Genomic DNA, 21,339 nt, shown 5'->3' with positions numbered 1-21,339 from the left:
ATCCACAAATTTTACTTATTGAAACTTAACATTTTTTTATTCAAATTTACTCTTCTTTGATGCAAAAAATTTAAAGATCACTTAAAAATCGAGGGGATCTTTTTAATACCATCCCACCTATCCGCATCTGTTTGTATAGGATAACGTCGGAGAAGCTGCGCGGCTTAGATACCGCAATTATAATGAGAATTATCACCTCAAATTAAGAAGTTTTTCTAACTCTTTCGTTCGTCCCTTGCAAACATTAATCAGGCGAGGCCTCGGCCGCGACGTTCTCTTTTTTCCAGCCCTCCACCACCGCCGCCGCAGAAATATGTTCTGGCAATTACAGATAAAAAGTTTCCCGATTAATTCGCCAGTGATTTGCACATTCGGTCGGTTAATTAAAAATCGGCCAATGATACTGTACGGAATTTTAATTAAAAGAATTGCTTTTTGATTGTATTTTACGTTTATTTTTGCTTGAGAATTTTAACCGATTAGAGGAATTATAAATACAGGCCTTATAAATACAAACTAAAATTTAAACTAGAATTATAACAATTTGTCTCTTTTTGGATTTACCCCAGATCTACCTCAGAATTTAATAGATTTATAAAGTTTTTCTAAAGGGAAATTAAAACAACTTTGGGTGCACGTCATCAATGATACCATGCGTCGTCTTATGTAGTTTGATGGTGGTCGTATTATGATGTGCAACCAAAGTTATTTTAATTTCCCTGTAGCAACATATTATAATAAAAATTTCTACCTAAACTACTAGTCCAGGTGGCAGTTACATTTTTTTGTACTAAGTCTGGCTGATTTATGAAATTGGCAAATGAGTATGGCGGCATCTTGAAAATTGCAAAAATTACAAAAATTTTTGCTTATATTTTCCCTGATTTGAAAATTTGTCACATGATAAATAATTCTATAATTTCATAGAAAATACACGTCTGGCTGTCATTTACAACCACGAAAGCTCCGCCAGACTCACAAGTCAGATCGTACATTTCGTATTTTTAGATCCGAATATTTTTGACACTCTCCTACACCCCGCATTTCATCAGCCGACTATTTTAATTAAAATAAAAATAGTTTGGGTACCTACGTCGACTCACCCTTAAATGAGTACTTGGGATTCACAATCCTGAGGTAATAATAGGCGGTTGAAGCGTAGTGCCAGCTACATTACCTTCCTTGTAAACCGAACGGCTCTAGCATGGCAAGCTGTACCTTGCTACTCCCAAGGCCTTAAACGCTATATACGGGAGCTATTATTATTACATTTTTGACACTATTCGTGAATATGCAATTTCGATTCTGAATTTGTATGCAATTTCCTGATTTTCAGTATAGCAAAATCGAGAAACGTTTCAGAAACGTAGATCCAAACATATTCATATATGATAAGAAGTTAAGGACAAGTCACTTGACCAGATTTTTTTCCAATAAGAGGTTTCGGATGTTGATAACGAATAAAATAAAAGTTTCATAACATATTTAAAAGTTATTTATGGCAGTGCGTAGCTGGACAGTGTACAGGGTGGGTCAAATTCGACGCTTTTTAATGGAAACACCCTTTTCTATAGGAGATAGACGAAAACTAATATCGGTGTCTGGAGCTCAATTTTCATCAAAAACATGATGGTGAAAACCGCACATCAATATCTGTACCGTTTCGGAGTTACGGGGTGTTTTTCAAAAATGTGCATTTTTAACAAATCGCTCTAACTTTTTTACTATGGAAATTTTTTTATTTCTATGAAAACATTTCCAAAGCAATGCCCTTAATTGAACTCGAAAACATATTTTTCCAGCAAGACGATGCACCGCCTCTGAACGCTGAAGTTATCAGCAAATTTTTGCAGCCAATTTCAAGAATAACTAAACAGCTAAGCAAGATCCCAGCCGTTGGCCGTCGAGGCCGCCTAACTTAGTGCCCATGGATCTAATCCTATGGATATATTTGCGGAAGAATAAAGATTTCTTATTCTTCCGTATAATCTAGACAAGAATTAGAAATACTTAGCAGTTATGCGAGGGTATCTTTCACCCCTACTGAGTTAATGAATTCCGCGAGAAATGTTCAAAAACTGTCCATAACAGAAAACGGTCGATATGTCGAACAACGTTAGCAAAATCTCATGTCTTGGTTTGCTATTTATTTTTATTGTTATTAGATATAGTTTAAATGTGTTGATGTTGGTTAAATATATTTTAAATTGTTATAAAATTCGGCATCTCTCATAGCAAGTATTATTTTCGTTTTAATTGATTCTCACAGCTAGAATTTTTTTGCATTACAGCCGGTGCCGTTCAAAGCCTACTTATTTAAAGCGGGCAAACACTTACGTATAGAGTAGTAAATGGTAAACACTTACGTATAGAGTATAATTGAAACAACTAATTTGTTCCGCCAGTTTCGTTCTGAATGAAGCTTCCGCCAATTTCAGATTATTTTATATACAAAAGGCGAATCATAAACTTATAAATTATGCTAAATATATTTTATCAGTGAAATTTATGATGCAATCGTCGAAATAAATAAGCGGTTTACGATGAAAATACGATTTACATATTACATAAGAAAAAGTCACGTCTCTAAATAAAAATACCACTGATTAGAATCCAAACCGAACTCAGTTTATCAGTGACTTTTTATTCGTAAAATAAATCTGCTTTAACAACAAAAATTTCTCAATGTTTTAGGAAGTATATCTCAAACCGTCATTAGAAGCAAAAAAAAACAAAAACAAAACTAAAATATTTAAATACAACTACTCAGAGATTACTTTAGTTTTCAAAAATACGTCTTTAGAAACTGTTGACGTTTCGATAAAATTATTTTATTAATTATTTATCATGATTATTATTAATTATGAAAAGTAAAAACATGTAGAGATGACAATCGCCTGTATAATTGAACATGCCGAATTTAGCGCGCTTGACTAACATTGGACGAGTTTGACAAGGCTTTTCCTTTCTATAAATGTCTTAAAATACAAAATAGCTAGAATACAATCTTCAATCCAACAAAAAAACGTATCGATGCCATCGTCATAAACAGCCTCACTTTCAGTCAAATCCTTCAGCCCCCGGCTTAAGGCGGCACGAGTTACGAGCGGACGGGCCTCGGGAGGAGCCGATACGCCACCCGTTCCCGGGGAATTACGATGTTTACCTCGGGGATCACGGCCAGCGCAAAACTGTTCCCGGCCGATGTCCAGATAGCGTCTGGTTTACGGGACGGTTTAAACTATGTCCAGTCTAACGGACCTCATATACAACGCTATCGCACCTCCCTCGAGACGCCTTTCGGGCTTCGGCCGTTCCGCGTACGTACGGAACAGGAAGACATTGTTAGATTGGGGATATAGTGGAGCGGAAAAGGTTTTTTCATAGCATTATAAACACTAACGATAGTCTGTCCAACGAACAAATCCTTGACAGTGATAGGTATGTCTGTCATTTTAATTTCAAAGTAGTTTATTTTGATTTATAAAGAAATAAGTTGATGCAATTGAAATTCAAAGCAGAAGATTAATAGACAAAAAAAATTATAGTCTAAGAGCTAGAAACGTTTTCGAAAAAGTATTTTAAGAAAGCTAACTCTTTAATATATCTTTTGCTATGCTCTCTGGAAAAGCGTGCGAGTTGTCTGGCTGCCGATAGACGTTGCGTTCACTACTGCGCATTGAAAAACGATCCTATATATTTTTTTTATTTATTTTGTTAAATACTAGTATTGAATATAAATCGAACAGGTCTCCAGAACGCGGCGCAAAAAAGTTCAGCCTATAAAGCAAGAAGTTCAGAGTTCAATACCGGCTCGGGGTAAACTTTTTTATTTTATTTTCGTTTATATTCGGATAGTAGAGTATTAAATAATTGTTTTTTTTAATCATCAAAATTATTAAATACTTTACTATTAGAATATAAACAAAAATAAAATAAAAAAATGTGCCCCGAGCCGGTATTGAGATCTGGACTTCTCGCTTTATAGGCTAAACGTTTTCGCGCCGCGCTATGGAGATTTGTTCGATTTATATTCAATACTAGTATTTAAAGGACTAAATAAAACTATAGAACTATACTTCCTTCAATGCAGCAGTAGTGAACGCAACGTCTATTACCTGGATTTTCTGTCTTATCCATTCTATTCTTTTTCGATCTGTTGGGGTTATTCCTAGTTTGCTTATAATGTCTGTTTTAAGTGTCCAGGTTTCGCATGTATAGAGTAGGCTATTCCAGACAAGGTAGGCTATTCTTGAGTTCGGCCATATGGGATCCGCCATCTTGAATGTTGCCAATGCGACGTCAGATTCGCGATCAATAACCCATTTGACTTCAGATTTCTACTACTAGAAATCAACAGAAGAATTAAGTTTGCATGGAGTACTTATGGAAGAAACTCAATCATATTCAAATCTAGAATGCCATTTTATCTAAAGAAGAAAACATTCGACCAATGTGTACTACCAGTCATGTTTTATGCATTCGAAACATGGACAAACCTTTACAAAAGGAGGTTACACCATTATATCGTTTTTTAAACTACTACCACTGCGAACGGCATCTTTTCATCGGAGAGCAGACGTGGATATTGTATTTCATTGTATTAAAAACTAATAACAATAATAAATCAAAAATATAGATATTGGGCGCCAGGCATGTACAGGGTGAGTCAACGATAGAGTAAAGTCCATTATCTCATTTGTTTCGAGGTTTACAAAAAAATCTTAAATATAAAAGTTATAGAGATGGTTAAGATACACATTTTAAAATTATTATACAGTATACAGGGTGCTTCAAAAAAGTATGGCGAATATAACATATGTTTTTTTTAAATGCAACACCCTATTTTTTATTTTATTTTTAGATTCTGCGTAAAATTCCATTACTTTTTTATATATAATGTTATATACCTAAAATTAATAGTTTTTGTTATATTTAAATTTGTTTAAACAAATGTTAGATTGCAGTGGGTTAAAAAATTGTCAATGATGGCATTGATTCTGAAGTTGGACAACTAAAATTTGGTAGGAGAATTTTATTGAGATATAGAAAAAGACCTATGTAAAGATATTTTAGTTAGATGTTACAGGGTGTTCAAAATATATTTAGGAATTTCAACTAATTAATATTAAGGAATTTCAATTTTTTTAAATGGTACACACTGTACAGCACTATATATTATCATTTCTGATAGATTTTGCCAAACTCTTCAACTTTTGTTAAGAATGTCATATACCTATTTTTATTAGTTTGCGATTAATTCCAATTTTTTCTATTTTTACGTATATTTTTAATACAATTGCGCTATAACATCATAGTTGCCATGACAAAAAGTAATAATTATGACAATTTCATGTCTGTTAAGCAAATTTTAAGTTAAGAACAAAATTTGAATTTTGTTCTTAACTTAAAACAGATTTTCTTGAAACGAATAAGTCAATGTGATTGCTATACACGGACAAGCTTAGAAAACCACATTTGTTCATTCATTGGTTCAGTACTATATATTATATAGTACTTTGCAAACTACTATAAGGATAGATGTATATTATTTAGAAAACATCTTCAGTGTGTAGTGGGACGGTTTCGCGGCAGTAGTAATATTGGCTTTACCAAATGAATTATAAACCAGAATTACTACGAGAAAAAAAACTATACTGTATGTCGAAGAAAATTCATATATCTGTAATCTTTAGCAATTAGGTAATCTAATATTACCCTAATCTGTGGTTATTCGCCCCGACAAAAAATCCCAAGTGTCATCTTTCATAAGATAGAAATACACCAAGAAATTCACTACTGCGATTTAGTTTATTTGAGTAAAGTTAATTAATTTTTAACTAATACCAGCAATTGTAACTAATTATGAAGCTACTTGTTAAAGGTAAGTAATAAATAGTGTTGTTTTGTCATGGCAACTATGATTTTATAGGGTAATTGTATTAAAAATATGGGTAAAAACAGAAAAAAATGGGAATAAATTGGAACTATTAAAAATAGGGATATGACATACTTAATAAAAGTTGAAGAATTTTGTCAAATCTATCAGAAAAAATGATAATATATAGGGTGTCCCATTTAAAAAATTTGAGATTTTTTAATTTTAAGTAGTAGTCATAAATATATTTTGAACACCCTGTATCATTTAACTAAAATATCTTTAAAATATGTATCTTAACCATCCCTATAACTTTTATATTATTTTTTTTTGTAAACCTTGAAACAAATGAGATAATGGACTTTACTCTATCGTTGACTCACCCTGTACAGAGGAAGAAAACACAGTTGCATATTTTACTTAAAATTAATGACTATATTTATTCACGATGGACTCTGATGGTAAATAACATTGTAAAACTATAATAATCATAGTGGTTATATGTCGAGGGAAGTTACGTTAAAAATAGTATTGAATATGTTCTATGAAAAAGAATATGAAAAAATACAATAAAAATAGAAGTTTTTTGTTCCATTCAACATCCTGGAGGACAAAAGCAAAAGAACACCAACGTGTCAGCAAAATACAAATACGAGTTAAGTTGAGCCAATCCAACAAAACTCTACCTTTTAGCTTCGAAATAGCAACCGATTCAGATTAAGCAGCAAGATTTAGATAATTACCATTTCTAAAAGCCGGGTTGCTGATGGTGAGCGGCAAACCAAAAGTGTGGTTATCTCGCGGAGAGCGAAACCTTGGAACGATGTTGACAGCGCCTCCACTGAAGCAGTGAAACGATAACAGGGTTGTCGGCTCAAGAATCTAAAAATTACGCCAAGCGTGTCAAATAAATTATCAGGCCTTAGCGATACGGAATCCGGTGACGATACGCCAGACATCATATATATAAGACATGTAACGAACTCAAAACGTTACAACATAGTTGGAAATGGTTGAATAAGCTGAAAATTATAATGATGATGATATTAAAGTCGTTAAACAATATAATTTCAGACTATTTTGTATATGAAAGGTGAATCATAAGTTGATAAATTATGCTAAATATATTTTAATTCAATTTCGGTGAGAACGACAATGCAATCATCGGAATAAATAAGCGGTTTACGATAAAAATGTGCGATATAGGTAGAAAAAGTCGCGGCCCTAAATCAGAATCCGGCGTAACGAGGTTCGCCGTTTTGACGGGCCGCGAATAAATTCACAAGCAATTTGAGAATTTGATAAAACAGAAAAGTATCTTTCCATAAAGCCGATAAATCAAACGTAATCGCTATAAATGCAGTCATAGCGGGCCGCCGTAAATTATACGTTCGTTCTTCAAAATGGGAATTCGCGTTCATTTTCACAAAATTACCGTAAATCAGCGGTGACGTTGAGCTTCAAAACGTACATCGGAAAAAACTTTTTAATTTATTACCGATTCCAGGGCCATTCGTTTTGTTCGGTCGCGCTGTCACGCTCCCGGACAAAACTATGTAGTTGACCAATTATTAAATTTTATTTATGTTCCAGTGATGTTACGGCCCTTTTGCCTTTTTTCCTGCAATTCTCAATATCATTGTAATACGCCGACCGTAAAACAAGTTTGAAAAACAACGGTTTATTGACATTAACCACTTCATACAGTGTGAGTGTTTATTTGGTAGGATTTTTAGGAGACAAATGACAAATGTTTACTTAAACTAGTTTACATAAGTTACTTTAGAATTAATAACTATTAATCATATATCTATTAACTATTTGTTAGTAACTAAACATTGATCGTAAGAAGCAAGAATCTAGTTTCGACATTCTTTTTTAAAGGAGAAAATTAGAAAAAGTAAACAAGCGTTGATTGGTAGTAAAATAATGTTTTAATAACCCCTGTAGGAGGAATATACAAAAGATCAAGGATATGCATGGCAACATAGTAACACATCAAAACAGCAGGAGATCAAAACCGACATCCGAAAGGTAATAAATCAGGGGTCGGAAGAAATTCCAGAAATAACCGAGGAAGAAATTATCAGTGCCCTTAGAGATATGAAAAACAATAGAGCTGCCGGCGACGATGGACTGGTAATAGAGTCAATCAAAGAAGGAGGACCAGAAATCATCAAAGCTTTAAATGTCCTATTTAATAAATGCATTGAAGAAGAAATAACCCCATCACAGTGGAACAACGCAACCATCATTACTGTACACAAGAAAGGTGACGTTACAGACCTTCACATAGGCCCATCAGCCTTCTTAGCCACGTATACAAATTATTTACTAAAATACTCACCAAGCGTTTGATAAATAAAATAGACTTTTTTCTTTCGAGCGAACAAGCAGGTTTCCGATCAGGTTACGGAACAAATAACCATCTTCTAACAGTCAAGGTCCTTATCGAGAAATGCATTGAGTATAATAGACCACTAATGCTTGTCTTCGTGGATTTCGAGAAGGCCTTCGATTCGGTAGATCAGTGGAAGCTTCTAGAGACAATAAGTGAAAGTCGCATCGATCATCGATACTCCTCAATCATAAGACATATATATGATAATGCCACGGCAAACGTCAGAATATCGACAAATCAATGCACAGACAAATTCAATATCCATCGAGGGGTAAGACAAGGCGACACACTGTCCCCTAAACTATTCGTTGCTGTGCTAGAAAGTATGTTAAAAATGATAAACTGGGATTCAACAGGAATTAACATTGATGGCAAATTGATAAATCATCTCTGTTTTGCAGATGACATTATTTTAATAACAGACAACATATAGGAGGCACAGAATATGCTGGATATGCTGAATGATGCTTCGGAAAAAGTCGGTTTGAAAATTAACTTGTCAAAGACACAATACATGACAAACCTAGTACTAAGTGGAAATTTAAACATTAATAACATACCTTTGGAACAATGCATATATATATATATATATATATATATATATATATATATATATATATATATATATATATATATATATATATATATATATATATAAATACTTAGGGCATGAGATCGGTATTAGAAGGAATAATCAGACCCACGAAATTCTACGAAGAATAGGTTTGTCGTGGGCGGCATTTGGCAAACTAAGTCATATACTGAGATCTGATATTCCCATATGTTTAAGAAGAAAGATCTTTAACCAGTGTGTCTTGCCTGTCCTCACGTATGGAGCTGAAACGCTTACTTTGACAAAAAAGGACATACATAGAATACAGGTCATGCAACGGTAAATGGAAAGGTCAATGTTGGGAGTTACACTCAGAGATAAAATACCCAATCATACAATACGAAATCGAACAGGAGTAAGAGATGCGGTGATATCTGTCTTACATCTTAAATGGAATTGGGCAGGACATGTGGCTAGAACGACAGATGGACGGTGTACAAAGAGACTTGTGGAATGGACAATGGACAGATGACATTAAGAGGGTGGCTGGAAAATGGATTCAAGTGGCACAAAATAGATGGAAATGGCTATAGTTAAGGGAGGCTTTTGTTCAGCAGTGGACGGTATAACCTAAATGATGATGGTGATGATGTAGGAGGAATATAATATGTATTGCTTGTACCTCAAATCGTTCAATCGATTCTGCGAATGACTGGGCATGGAGAACTTGAACTTATTAATTAACGCTTAATATAGGAACTTATCTACCGCATATTCTCCAAAATAGTCAAAAAAGCATAACACAAATTAACCTACGTAGCAAGAAGGTGCGACATTACCCTGCTTTGAATTCCAGGATTCAGAAACGTAAAGGGAAATATAAAAAACTGTGTGTGTACTATGTGCGCATATTGGAAGTGGAACTTACTAACATCTATTAAATTGAAGGATTTGATGGACATGTTTGAAAAGTGATGTATTTATGTAACGCTGTTTTAACATAAATATTGTTTTCAATTTATTTCTGAGTAATCCGTACATTTTCTCTTTCCTCGACAGTTTTCTGGAATACCACCCAAAGTACACACTTTTATGCTTAAGTATGCTAAGGGCCTATAAACTATTATATTAAACTAAATTTAAATAAACTATTAAATTATTATTACTAAATAACGCTTAAATTTATTTAAAAAAAGAACATGCAAAGAGAAAAAAATTGAATCTACCCAACAATTCGTATTTATAGTGGTTTGCAGTAATTTTATTAAATTATACTAATATTCTCGTTGGTTATTAGTTTGTAATAAATATGACAATGTCCTCCAATGAAATTGCGAGTTGCTTAACTCTAATAATTCTAATTCTGAGCTAGCAAATGAGCTAGATGCTTTACTTAGGCCGTTATTCAGAAACTAGAAACCAATCGATGAAAATATGCATGAAAATTTACTTCCTAGCCCACAACCAGAAGATATTGGTACACAGATACAGTATCAAATTTATTATAATGTTTTTATTAGCTTTAAATCAAATGTTTTTTGATGTTGGCAAAATCATTACCACTTTTTCTTCTCGCTAGATTGTGCGTCAAGGCCTTGAATTTTTACTCCCATTGCACTTAAAGAAGTTTCACTTCAAAAATATATTAATCTCCACTTTTTGACTATGGCGAACAGTAGCAGGACAACTTTAAGCACTTGAAGGAAACAGCAAGAAAAACTGGGCCCAAATATGGCCTTAGAAAATCGGGAAAGCTCATAATTAAGTCGTGTAAGGTATCGCCAGACTGACGGCTGTGTATACGGGACACTAGCCAATTAGTAAATACGCCGCCAGAATGGGCATCTTTTTTAACGAAATTTGCCGAAGCTGCAAGTGACCGAAAGAGGGAAAAACGGTCACACATTTCCTATGCCGCGATGCCGTTATCCGGCTTTGTATGAAATGCTTAATCGTTTCCTCAGAGGTTGCAGCTTTGTGGATCATATTCATGCGTAGTCATGCGTCTCTTCAATGCTACCAAATATCAAACCAATTATAACATCTCTAGCGATAGGGTCATAGAGTGAGTTATACCAAGACGGCAGATCTGCTAAGGGTGGCTACAACGACGTCCCGTAATTCTGCTGTTAAAACATAGCAGCAGGATTACAGGACGTCGTTGCAGTCACTCTAATTAGAGTTCGACTAGCGGTTGTATTTGCCACTTTACTCAGCCAATAGGAATTTAAAAAGCTCCAACTTAAATGGCCCAATAAAAAAGCTTTGTTCACTGCCTACTAACATTTTTTATATTAATGTATGGCTCCGAGTCATGGACGATGAGACAGTCAGAAATGAAAAAAATTGACGCAACTAAGAGATACTGTTGGCGATGAGTGCTCAGAATTCCCTGGACTGCCCGGCAAACCAATGAACCCATAATCCAAGAACTGGACATCACTGCTATACAGTCACGTATACTTAAATATTTTCGTTAAGTTATAAGGAGGGATACTGACTGTATGAAAAGACTCATTACACAGGGCAAGATTCCAGGAAAAAGACCAAGAGGCCGCTCGCCCTCCGGTCTATCCATCGACCGTCTATCAAAGTTTACCCACAAGCAGCGCCTCAAGAGCATTCTGGAAATTAAGACAAGGTTTTCTACAATCATGACGAGTACAAAAACGAAACTTGTAGTGTACCGAGCAATTATAATTCCCACCATTTTATATGGGAGCGAAACCTGGGTGCCGTACCCCCGACACATGAAGGCATTAAACAAGTTGCAACAGAGACACCTTAGACAACACTTAAGAATCCGATAGTTCCAGCATGTTTCAAACGTATCGGTCCTTGAAAAAGCTAACTGCGAGAGTATTGGAGTCATAGTTACAAAATCCCGCTTAAGATTAGCTGGTCACATAAACAGAATGCAAGAAAACCGCATACCAAAATCTCTGCTTTAGGGTGAGCTTGGAGACGGTAAGAGGAGGCCGGGTGGACAGTTCAAAAGATACAAGGACATTTTCCACGAAAACTTAACATGCAGAATGAGTGGGAAAAAGCAGCTCAGAATAGAACTCAATGGAGAAGAATTATAAACTCAGTTAACAGCGACAACCAAAAAGTAAAAAGGCAACAAAGCAATGAAATTTTTGAATGTCCGAAGTGCGGTAGACAGATAACATCACGTATCGGGCTTTTCAGTCACAGAAAAGCTCATGAAAAAAAATCTTCTGATGCGTGTCAAATACTCGTCAGCGAGTAATCGCAGTATATGTATATGTACCCACAAGCCACTTCACTCGCTTGCACATGAAGCACAAGACAGGGAAATATGAAGACAAACTACACACATCACCTGACCACTACATTCCTCTTGTAGGAATAAAGACAGAGAGAGAAAGAAATGGTCCAATACCTAAATATCAATTCTAAATCACCTCACCGGCATTAAGCCAAGACATCGTGTTAAATCCGGTCTATGTACTGGCAATTTTTCGTGCCTTCGGCTTATCGTTTATAAAAGAAAGTTCTTTATATGAATCTGAATTATTGTTGGCAGCGATTAATACATAACCAATACGAATACAGGCAAATAAAGATTCTTATTTATTAATGCACAAAGCACACATCTGGTCCTCTGTCTGACACTTCCGGTATCTTTTTTCCTGCACTCGAAATTGTCCATTTTGTTTCTCAGAGTCGGAGCGAATACGGGTATAGGCAATTAATTTGGGACCGGTCGGCAATAAAAACGGAGCCGCCCGACGGTATTTATATTTAAGAGTGGAAATTAAATCTGAGATATTCAAGGCGCGGGCATTAGCAAGCTGCCCTCCACGGGCAGTAAAAGTGATTTGTGTCGTAGGAAATAGCCGGCATCGCAAATCCGGTCCCATTCTTCGACGGCGGCGGAGACGAACGTGGCCAACGGGTTTAGGAACGGCTCGGATTAGCGCATTATTCCAAATATTGAAAAGGTGCTCGATGCTCACTCAGTAGCGTTCAGGATATTTTTGCAGACAATTAAAATAACATAAAAATTTAAATATTAATATATTCTTCTTCTACGGCGACTTTTTAAAAGGTTAGAAAAAAATTATATAAAAGATGGTAAACATTAAAAAGAAAACCGCAGCGTACGGCTGCTCTTCGTCTGGTGAATAGTAGGTGTAGGTTCATTTAATTGTTTTGGCATATTGTTGGGCACCACTTAATTTAAGCCAAGTTAATGTGCTATTTAAAAAACTAAGAAAATTACCACAGGCTAAAGATGTTCTGTAATGATATATCTCAAATTAAAACTCCAAAATTTAATAAAAAACTATATACATTTATTAATAATTAAATAGGTTAAATGTCCAGTTTGAACGTAAATAAGAAAAAAATAGTCATTAAAAAATATATAATAAATTAATGTTATTTTAATATTGAAACTTAAATTAAATATTATCAACTATAAATTACCAAACGTAATAGTTGTGTTTAAGTTTCATTAAAATGTTTCAATAAAAAGGTAGGAAGTTAAAAAGAGCCAAAAAACTAAAACAATACATAAATGAATACTTAGCTTTTGTTCTAAAGCTATAGTCAATTAGTGTTGATTTCCTATCGTACTTGGGCACATGTCCATGATGTAACTGCTTCAAATCATCAGAAAACTTCGAAAGTTATTTGCAAATAGGGAACCTTCACGGAACCATTAAAAAATCAAAAACTGCTCAAAAACTTCTGGTTCTGTTCTTCAATTTTACTTAAGAAACTTCTGCATACAAAAAATCTGCTTTTCTCAAAATTTTCTCCAAAAAAACTCCTCCCAAAATCTTCTACCAAAATGCCAATTCTTCTTACCAAAATTTTTCTAGGAAGATGAAAAACCACCATGGGACTTCTCACAGTGGTTGAAATGGAAGTGTCAAAAAATCCAAGTAAATCTTTAAAATTCTGCCAGAGATTATCTTCTGAAGACAAAATGTAAACACACACCAGACTGTGCTCAAAATATACAACATTCAGAAAAGTTATCAACAACATTGAGAGAATAATTTAAACTAATAATATAAATGGCAACCTTGCGCCACCACATCGAACGCCATTCACGGTACTACCAAAATTGCAGCGATACAAACTAGGAACGGGCATTATTTTATTTATATTCTGCTAGAGATGTACCCAAAAACAAGGAATTATTTTAGGCTGCTAAACTTCTTCTTCCAGTGCCTTAGTATCACTTCTTCTCATTCGCAACTTCTCGCATTTACTTGTAATATGGGTCTTCAGTATTTAACAAGTACACGGGACCTATAATTCATCACCGAATTCAAAAGGCTCTATTTGAGGGACTCTACTAGGCAAATATACTCAAGGTGGTTTGTTGTTTACCCTATTTAGGTAAATAACTATTTTATTTAAATAAATAAAACAATCGTACTGGTTGTAATTCGAACCCAGTACCACTGGCGCAATAGTTCGACAGACTACAGGTGGACCCACGGCCGGCCATCATATAATAATCATATACTACTAAAAGCTGGCAAAGGTTAGTTTTAGGTCGATATTTCCGTATAATGTACTGAACAAAGAGAGAACAACGCAAGGGTGGCCTGACAACTGCTCCGGTATAACGTACTTCTCGGGAAAAGTTAATTACGGGATAATAACTAATTGGTTTTCTTAAGGGACAGCTAAAGTGGTTCAGTAAACGCACGGGCGCGAATATGTAAGGTACCAGACAGGATCTCGCCCAACTCCCGAGGCTGGTTTTGTCGTGCCCGTATTTCTCTAGGTGTGCCGTCCTGACGGCAACCTGCAACAGTGACGCTGGACGGGATCTCGCCGAAATCTCGAGGCTGTCCTGACCGGGCTGTGTTTATGCGTGCTGCGCTTATCCGAACGGCGCATAACTCGCCGAAACGTCGCTAACATCAACGTCACTCCAAGACTCGCGTCTGTATCCCACGGGACGCTGTTAACTTCGCGATCGATCCAGGACTCGCGTGTGTGTATCCCACGGGACGCTGTTAACTTCGCGATCTATCCAGGACTCGCGTTTGTGTATCCCACGGGATACTGTTAACCGCGATCGATCCAGGACTCGCGTGAGTGTGTCACGGGACGCTTTTAACTCCGACGCCAATCCAGGATCCGTGTTTCGCTGTCAAAGAAAGGACACCGCTCCGATAAATATTTAGCTGTGACCATCGGGGACGCCTCTTGTAACGACGTCGCCGCCGTTTAGAGAGTCGCGTCGTGGTAGAGTGTGTTGCTCCGGTACCTACGTGTCTGTGTTCATTAGGACCCTCACTAAATCCGACGCCGATCTGGAACTCGCGTCGTCGTGTCTAATAGAACGTCACTTCGGGAACGCGTTTTGAGTTCGCGTGATAGAATCAGTCAGAGAGTTACGTATTGGGAATAATCGATCAGAACTCTAGAGGTACACGGTTATTATTGTAAATTTTACTTTACGGGTTATAATATTCATTTTAATTCACTATTGTTACAATTCGAGAACGTGAACTTTCCTTGATTACTTTTGTACATAATTAATTTGTTAAATAAAAACCTAGTGTTACGTTATAGTTAATTGTGTGTTTTATTTTCTTTTCATCTCATCACTCCCTGGTATCTCCACTGTATAAAAACTACCCGTACTGGCACTAGTGGTCTCTCCAACACTTTAAACTTTGGGGGTGGCGCCCGAGGAACCGAACCAAGGCAACTCGGCATCCGTGAGCTTTCTCAAGAACGGGGGAACCTCACACACTTCTATGTCATACTACGGTAGGTAACTATGATAACGCAAGGCGTTTTCCTTCATGAGCTTTTCTGTAACTGAAATGCCCGATACGTGGAGTTATCTCTCTCTTCCGCACTCCGGACATTCAAAAATCTCATTACTTTGTTGCCTCTTTACTTTTGGTTGTCGTTGTTAACTGTGTTTGTTGAGACAATTTCTCCTCCATTGCGTTCTGTGGTGCGATGCTTTCTCCCATTGATTCTGCATACTTATCCTCTTTAAGTTTTTACCTTTTGAGTAGTCGACCCGGTTTTCTTACCCTCTACAAGCTCACCGTACAGAAGAGACTTCGATAAGCAGTTTTTTTGCATCCTGCATACGTGGCCAGCCCATTTTAAGCGGGATTTAGTAATCATGACTTTAGCGCTCTTGCAGCTTGCTTTTTCAAGAACTGATACGTTTGAGATATGGTGTTGACCGTTTAATTTTAACAATTGTCTAAGATATCTCTATTGCAACTTGTTTAATGCGCTCATATGCCGGCAGTACGGCACCCAAGTTTTGCTTCCATATAACATGGTGGGAATTATTATCGCCCGGTACACCGCAAGTTTTGTTTTTGTGCTCAAGTCATGATTGTAGAAAACCCTGTGTTTTAATTTCCAGAATGCTCTTGAGGCGCTGCTAATTCTGCGCTAAATTTTATAGTCGATATTAGCCTTTTCCGAAATTAAACTTGTCGCTATAAAAACACACAGGAAAGATTTTTTTGCCCATCTCTAGTAACGCCTATGGAGCCCATAATTAAAACAACGTAGTAGTTGTGGGAAGGCATCCGAAGGTGCCAAATGAACCGGAGACAATGGCTGGCGGTATGGAAGGGCCGTATCCTGGTGAATTTTGGTCACGATGGAAATTAAATTACGTTAAAAGCTTCAGGGCCACCGAGCCGCCCGTTGGCCGACTTTGATTCACCTGCCCAAACAGGAGGCTTAGTATTTACGACAAAGCTGCCGGCGGGCAATAAAATCGAGGGTTAATATTAGTGAAGTATTAAGTAATCGAATGGGCGTCGTAAGGGTCTGCTGAAAAGTAAATGATCCTGATACTAAAGAGGGTATAATTTGGTCAGTTTTTTCTATCTGATTTTCGTAAAAGTGTGTGTATTTTATTGTGTGCATAAAGTGTTTAATCTATCCTCACTATATGAAATTTTGTTCCTATAAAGATAATAATCAATAGGAACATTTATATGCTAAAAAGTATAGAAGGTGTCCCAAAAACATGTGCCATCTCCCGTGGGGAGATTGTTTCATGTAAAAATAAGATTTATTCCTCATATCAACATAGGTCCGATTCTACTCTGTTTCGTAAAGGATTAAATCTTCCGAAGGCTTCTCTTCCGAGTACTATTAGCCATTTGAACTTAATTTTGAGTGCTTTCATGTTACACACCAAAATAAAACACTATATCACCACAATACACCAAAACATTTTTAGTTTTCTTCTGTAACTTTTTTCTTAAATTCGCTAACCACGTGGTTAGAGAATGATATCGAATGTTATGATGGTGCTAACATTAGCATCATCAGCAGATGATTAAAGCTAAATTAATATCTTAAATTTGAGCGTTTATATACTCGCTCAGTCGACACCGAGTGGGGGGGGGGGCGTGGCAAGTTTTAGCCAACCGAGTCAGAGCCCACCGAGCGTAACAACTAAATTTCCGCAAATGGAGTAGTAGAAACAGAGAACTGGAAGGAATTGGACCGTTTTCTCTGTTTATACTATCTTTGCATTTATTAATTATGATGCTTTCATATGCATCTAATTACCTGTAATTTGACACTTGTTTATTTAATTTTAAATTATTAAGATCTATACAATGTTCTTTTTATCAACAGTATGTTTGCAACGCAAGATTTATCCGGTCTACCATATTATATCTAAACCAAATGTACTTTAAATCTAGTTAATATTGATCTTATAGTTTGTCCAACATATTTCTTTTTTACCATCTTTACAAGAAATTTTATAAATACCCAACCTCTCCAGTATAGGTGTTTTATCTTTAAGATTACCTAATAATTGTTTGTAATTTATTATTAGCACTATACACCAGTTTATAATTGACTTCTTAAAAATTCTTTTTTTAGACCATGGATAACTCTCTATCGAACGGTAATGAAAAATATTTGGACGTATGCAAGTTATATGGTATATGGTCAATTTACCGACGCAAATAAATATTTGAAAATGGTATATATTTACCGTTTATTTACTGTTTGTACTAAAACGAAGAGCACCTATTTTACGTAAGAAGGTATTAGCTTTTTTGTTATTTTTTCCATAGCAACTGTTGCCTTATATCTATCACAAATAGTACTTTAACCGCAAGGGTAGATTAAATGATAATTTATCAGCGAGGGTAGACTAAAAACTTTATTTCTTCTCACACATTTTTTAATTGCTTCCATTTTTGTAAATTTTTGTATTCCTTTTCATATGTTATTCGGGATTTAAATGGAAGTAGTTTGGATATGGCGTTTGTCGCCTCAGCCTGAATATCAGTTGGTAATTTACTTATTTCGTTTTGAGCCATTTCTGGCTCCAATTCAATCACCAAACGACAGAAAGAGAATTAAAAATATTGACTCAAAACTGTCAACTAAAGACTCAGCTTTATTTATTTGTCAAATGACATAGAAACCAACGCCAACCCAGCACAATATTTTCTACTCGTAATAAATTCCTTGAAATAATAATTTCTAAATATTTTTAAAACGTAACTCGCTATGGAAAAAAATATTGTTTTATACGCTACGATAAAATACTATTTTATCGTCTTGTATAAAAAATAACTATTATTGGAATTACTGTATCTATAAAGTTAAAATATACCTCCAGTAATACCCTCTATCCTAATGAAAATAACATAATAATAATTATGTTATTTATTATCCATTGGGAGCTGTTTACAATTTTTTTTACAATTTACTGTTGTATGTATGTTTTTAAAAGTCAACAAAATAAATTATTTTTACTTACTCGCAAAGCATTTTAGGGCGTATGCTCATAAGAAATTTTTGTTTTACTTTTAGCTTCATTCAGAACCTCCAAATTAGTGGAATAAATTAGTTGTTTCAATTACACTTTATACTTTTTAGCTTACGATCATTCACAATGTCTAAAAACACAATTAAAATTAATAGAATATCCTAGCAACAGCTTGCGGTAGTCTGTTGTATCCATAGAGAAATCCTAATATTTAGCTTATAAAACCTTTGAATAAGAAGACTAAGGAAGGAGCATAATGCTATCCATGTATTCATGCATGGTGGGTGGAAAAAGCTCTCTAGGGTGGGGATCCTTGACAGTTCTGTTTGACGATTCATTTAACACATTTGAATTTGATTTGAAATTTTGTTCATTTGTCAGTCTTTACGGAGCTTATTTTATGTTATTTATTATTTATTCTACTACTGATAGTTGTATAAAGGTAGTAAATCTAGATGGAAATTGTGGCAGAACTTAAATTTGCAGTGACATTATCGCAATTTATCGAAAAAGACTCTAAAATAGTTGGTTGTCTAGCGTGCGGTAGATCTCGGCAAAAATTGTGTGAAATAATGGAACAACTTTTCGCTAGTAAGTGACTATATAATATACATACGTGTAGTAAACCGATCATTTATGAAATTCACTTTTTATTTACTACTTGTCAAAGATCAGATGTCAAAGAATTTTGATACGTTAATTTGACTTACCTGCTTCAGTAGCGTATCGGATGTTTGTGTTAATAAATACTTATTATAACTTATCTATTTTTATTAGAATTATATATTTTTATAACAATTTTAATAACTACCAACATTTATTCACAACTTAAAATAAAATAACAAATTATTGAGTCTACCCCACGTCTACCCCTACATCATAGTTTTACATTTTTTAAATAAAATTAGAACGACACTGTTTGAGGCTCATCGCGGTGTACCTAAGATTTTTGATATGCTCCTTCCTTAGTCTTCTAATCCAAAGTATAAAACAATAAACTTTAGATTTCTAACCAAAATTTCTCTTGACGAGTGATAATCAAAGGTCAAAATGACATTCCTCGCAAATTTTGAAGTATAATTAGTGGAAAAGTCAAAAGTATGTTAACTTTTTCCAATAATTGAAAATTACTACCACTGCCACCTAAAGGGGGTATAATTTTGTCAGTTTTTTCTATCTGATTTTCGTAAAAGTGTGTGCTTTTTATTGTGTGCATAAAGTGTTCAATCTATGCTCACTATATGAAATTTTGTTCCTATAAAGATAATAATCAATAGGAACATTTATATGCTAAAAAGTATAGAAGGTGTTCCAAAAAACATGTGCCATGTCCCGTGGGGAGATTGCTCATGTAAAAATAAGATTTATTTCTCATATCAACATAGGTCCGATTCTACTCTGTTTCGTAAAGGATTAAATCTTCCGAGGGCTTCTCTTCCGAGTGCTATTAGCCATTTGAACTTAATTTTGAGTGTTTTCATGTTACACAGCAAATTACCACTAATTATGACTTTCTGAATGCTTACATTAAAATTAGATGAACAAATTTCTACGGCTAATTGAAACTACTAATTTATTTCACTGATTTCGAGGTTCCGAATGAAGCTTTTATCTGTATAATCACCCACCGAAGTTAGATCTAAAATTTTTGACACCTTGTATATTGAGTGAAGATTTCAAAAAACTGTATTCGTCTACAAAAAGTGGTAAATAAATTAGAGTTTTTTCGCGAGTCGTTACTAAAATTTTAAGACACTTACCTGCGTCCTAAGCCGTAGAAAAATATAAATTAGGGAAAACGCATCATAAATAATCAGCATCTTCCTGCTTCCTGCGGAGGGGGTACTGGCGTTCCGACGGCACTTTATTTATTCCTCCGAAATGTATTAAGCCGCATTGTGGCAACACCGCCCGCCCGTACAATTGGTGCTGGCCCCGTCTTCTCCGAGGAAATCTTTCTTAAATTTCCCCCGATGTAAATAAAACTTGTCATTTTTGTACGCGCAAAGAGAAATTATTTTGTTCGGGCGCGTTTTTAAACGCGGCCCCACGGAAAAATGGGATTAGTTCGCTTTAACAAATTAAATTATGTTAAATAAGGCAGCGAGAGAGTGCAAGCGAGAGAGACGATGAAGGATTCCGGATGCCGTTCCGGCTCTGTCTTCGTGTTCTTTGTTTGTTTGTCGGTTCGTTGTATAGTTGTATTCTTTTTCGGTCGTTTGTGACTTTCGAAATTGAACTTGTTCCGCCACCGTTTATTTCCATCTACCTACTTTTTTTCATGTTTGGAATATATTTAATATTTTAGTAAGTAATGTTATGTTTACAGTTGAGGGTTTGACTCTTTGGTGTTACACAGCAGATATATTCCTATTGAATCATATCATAGTATTGAACATAAAGTGGCTAGTTTAAATTTCTTAGTTCATAGATTACTTAGTTTCCCACTTTCCAACGAAAGATATGAAATAGAAAGAGATTACATTAGGAATGTAGCTGAGTGTAATGGATATTCTCCTTCACTACTTGATAAATTAATTAGAAAACGTAGGTATAGGTTAATGATTTCTGAAAATTCGACTTTTCAAGTGGAGAAAGATACATCTAAATATTTTTCGATACCGTTTGATAGAGAGTTATCCCGTGGTCTAAAAGGAATTTTTAAGAATGCCAATTATAAACTTGAGTATAGTGCTAATAATAAATTAACATTTATTAGGTAA

The sequence above is a fragment of the Sitophilus oryzae genome, unplaced genomic scaffold (genome assembly GCF_002938485.1).
Source record: "Sitophilus oryzae breed Bouriz unplaced genomic scaffold, Soryzae_2.0 scaffold_1368_pilon_pilon, whole genome shotgun sequence".
Taxonomy (NCBI): domain Eukaryota; kingdom Metazoa; phylum Arthropoda; class Insecta; order Coleoptera; family Curculionidae; genus Sitophilus; species Sitophilus oryzae.
Note: the sequence above shows the minus strand (reverse complement) of the source record.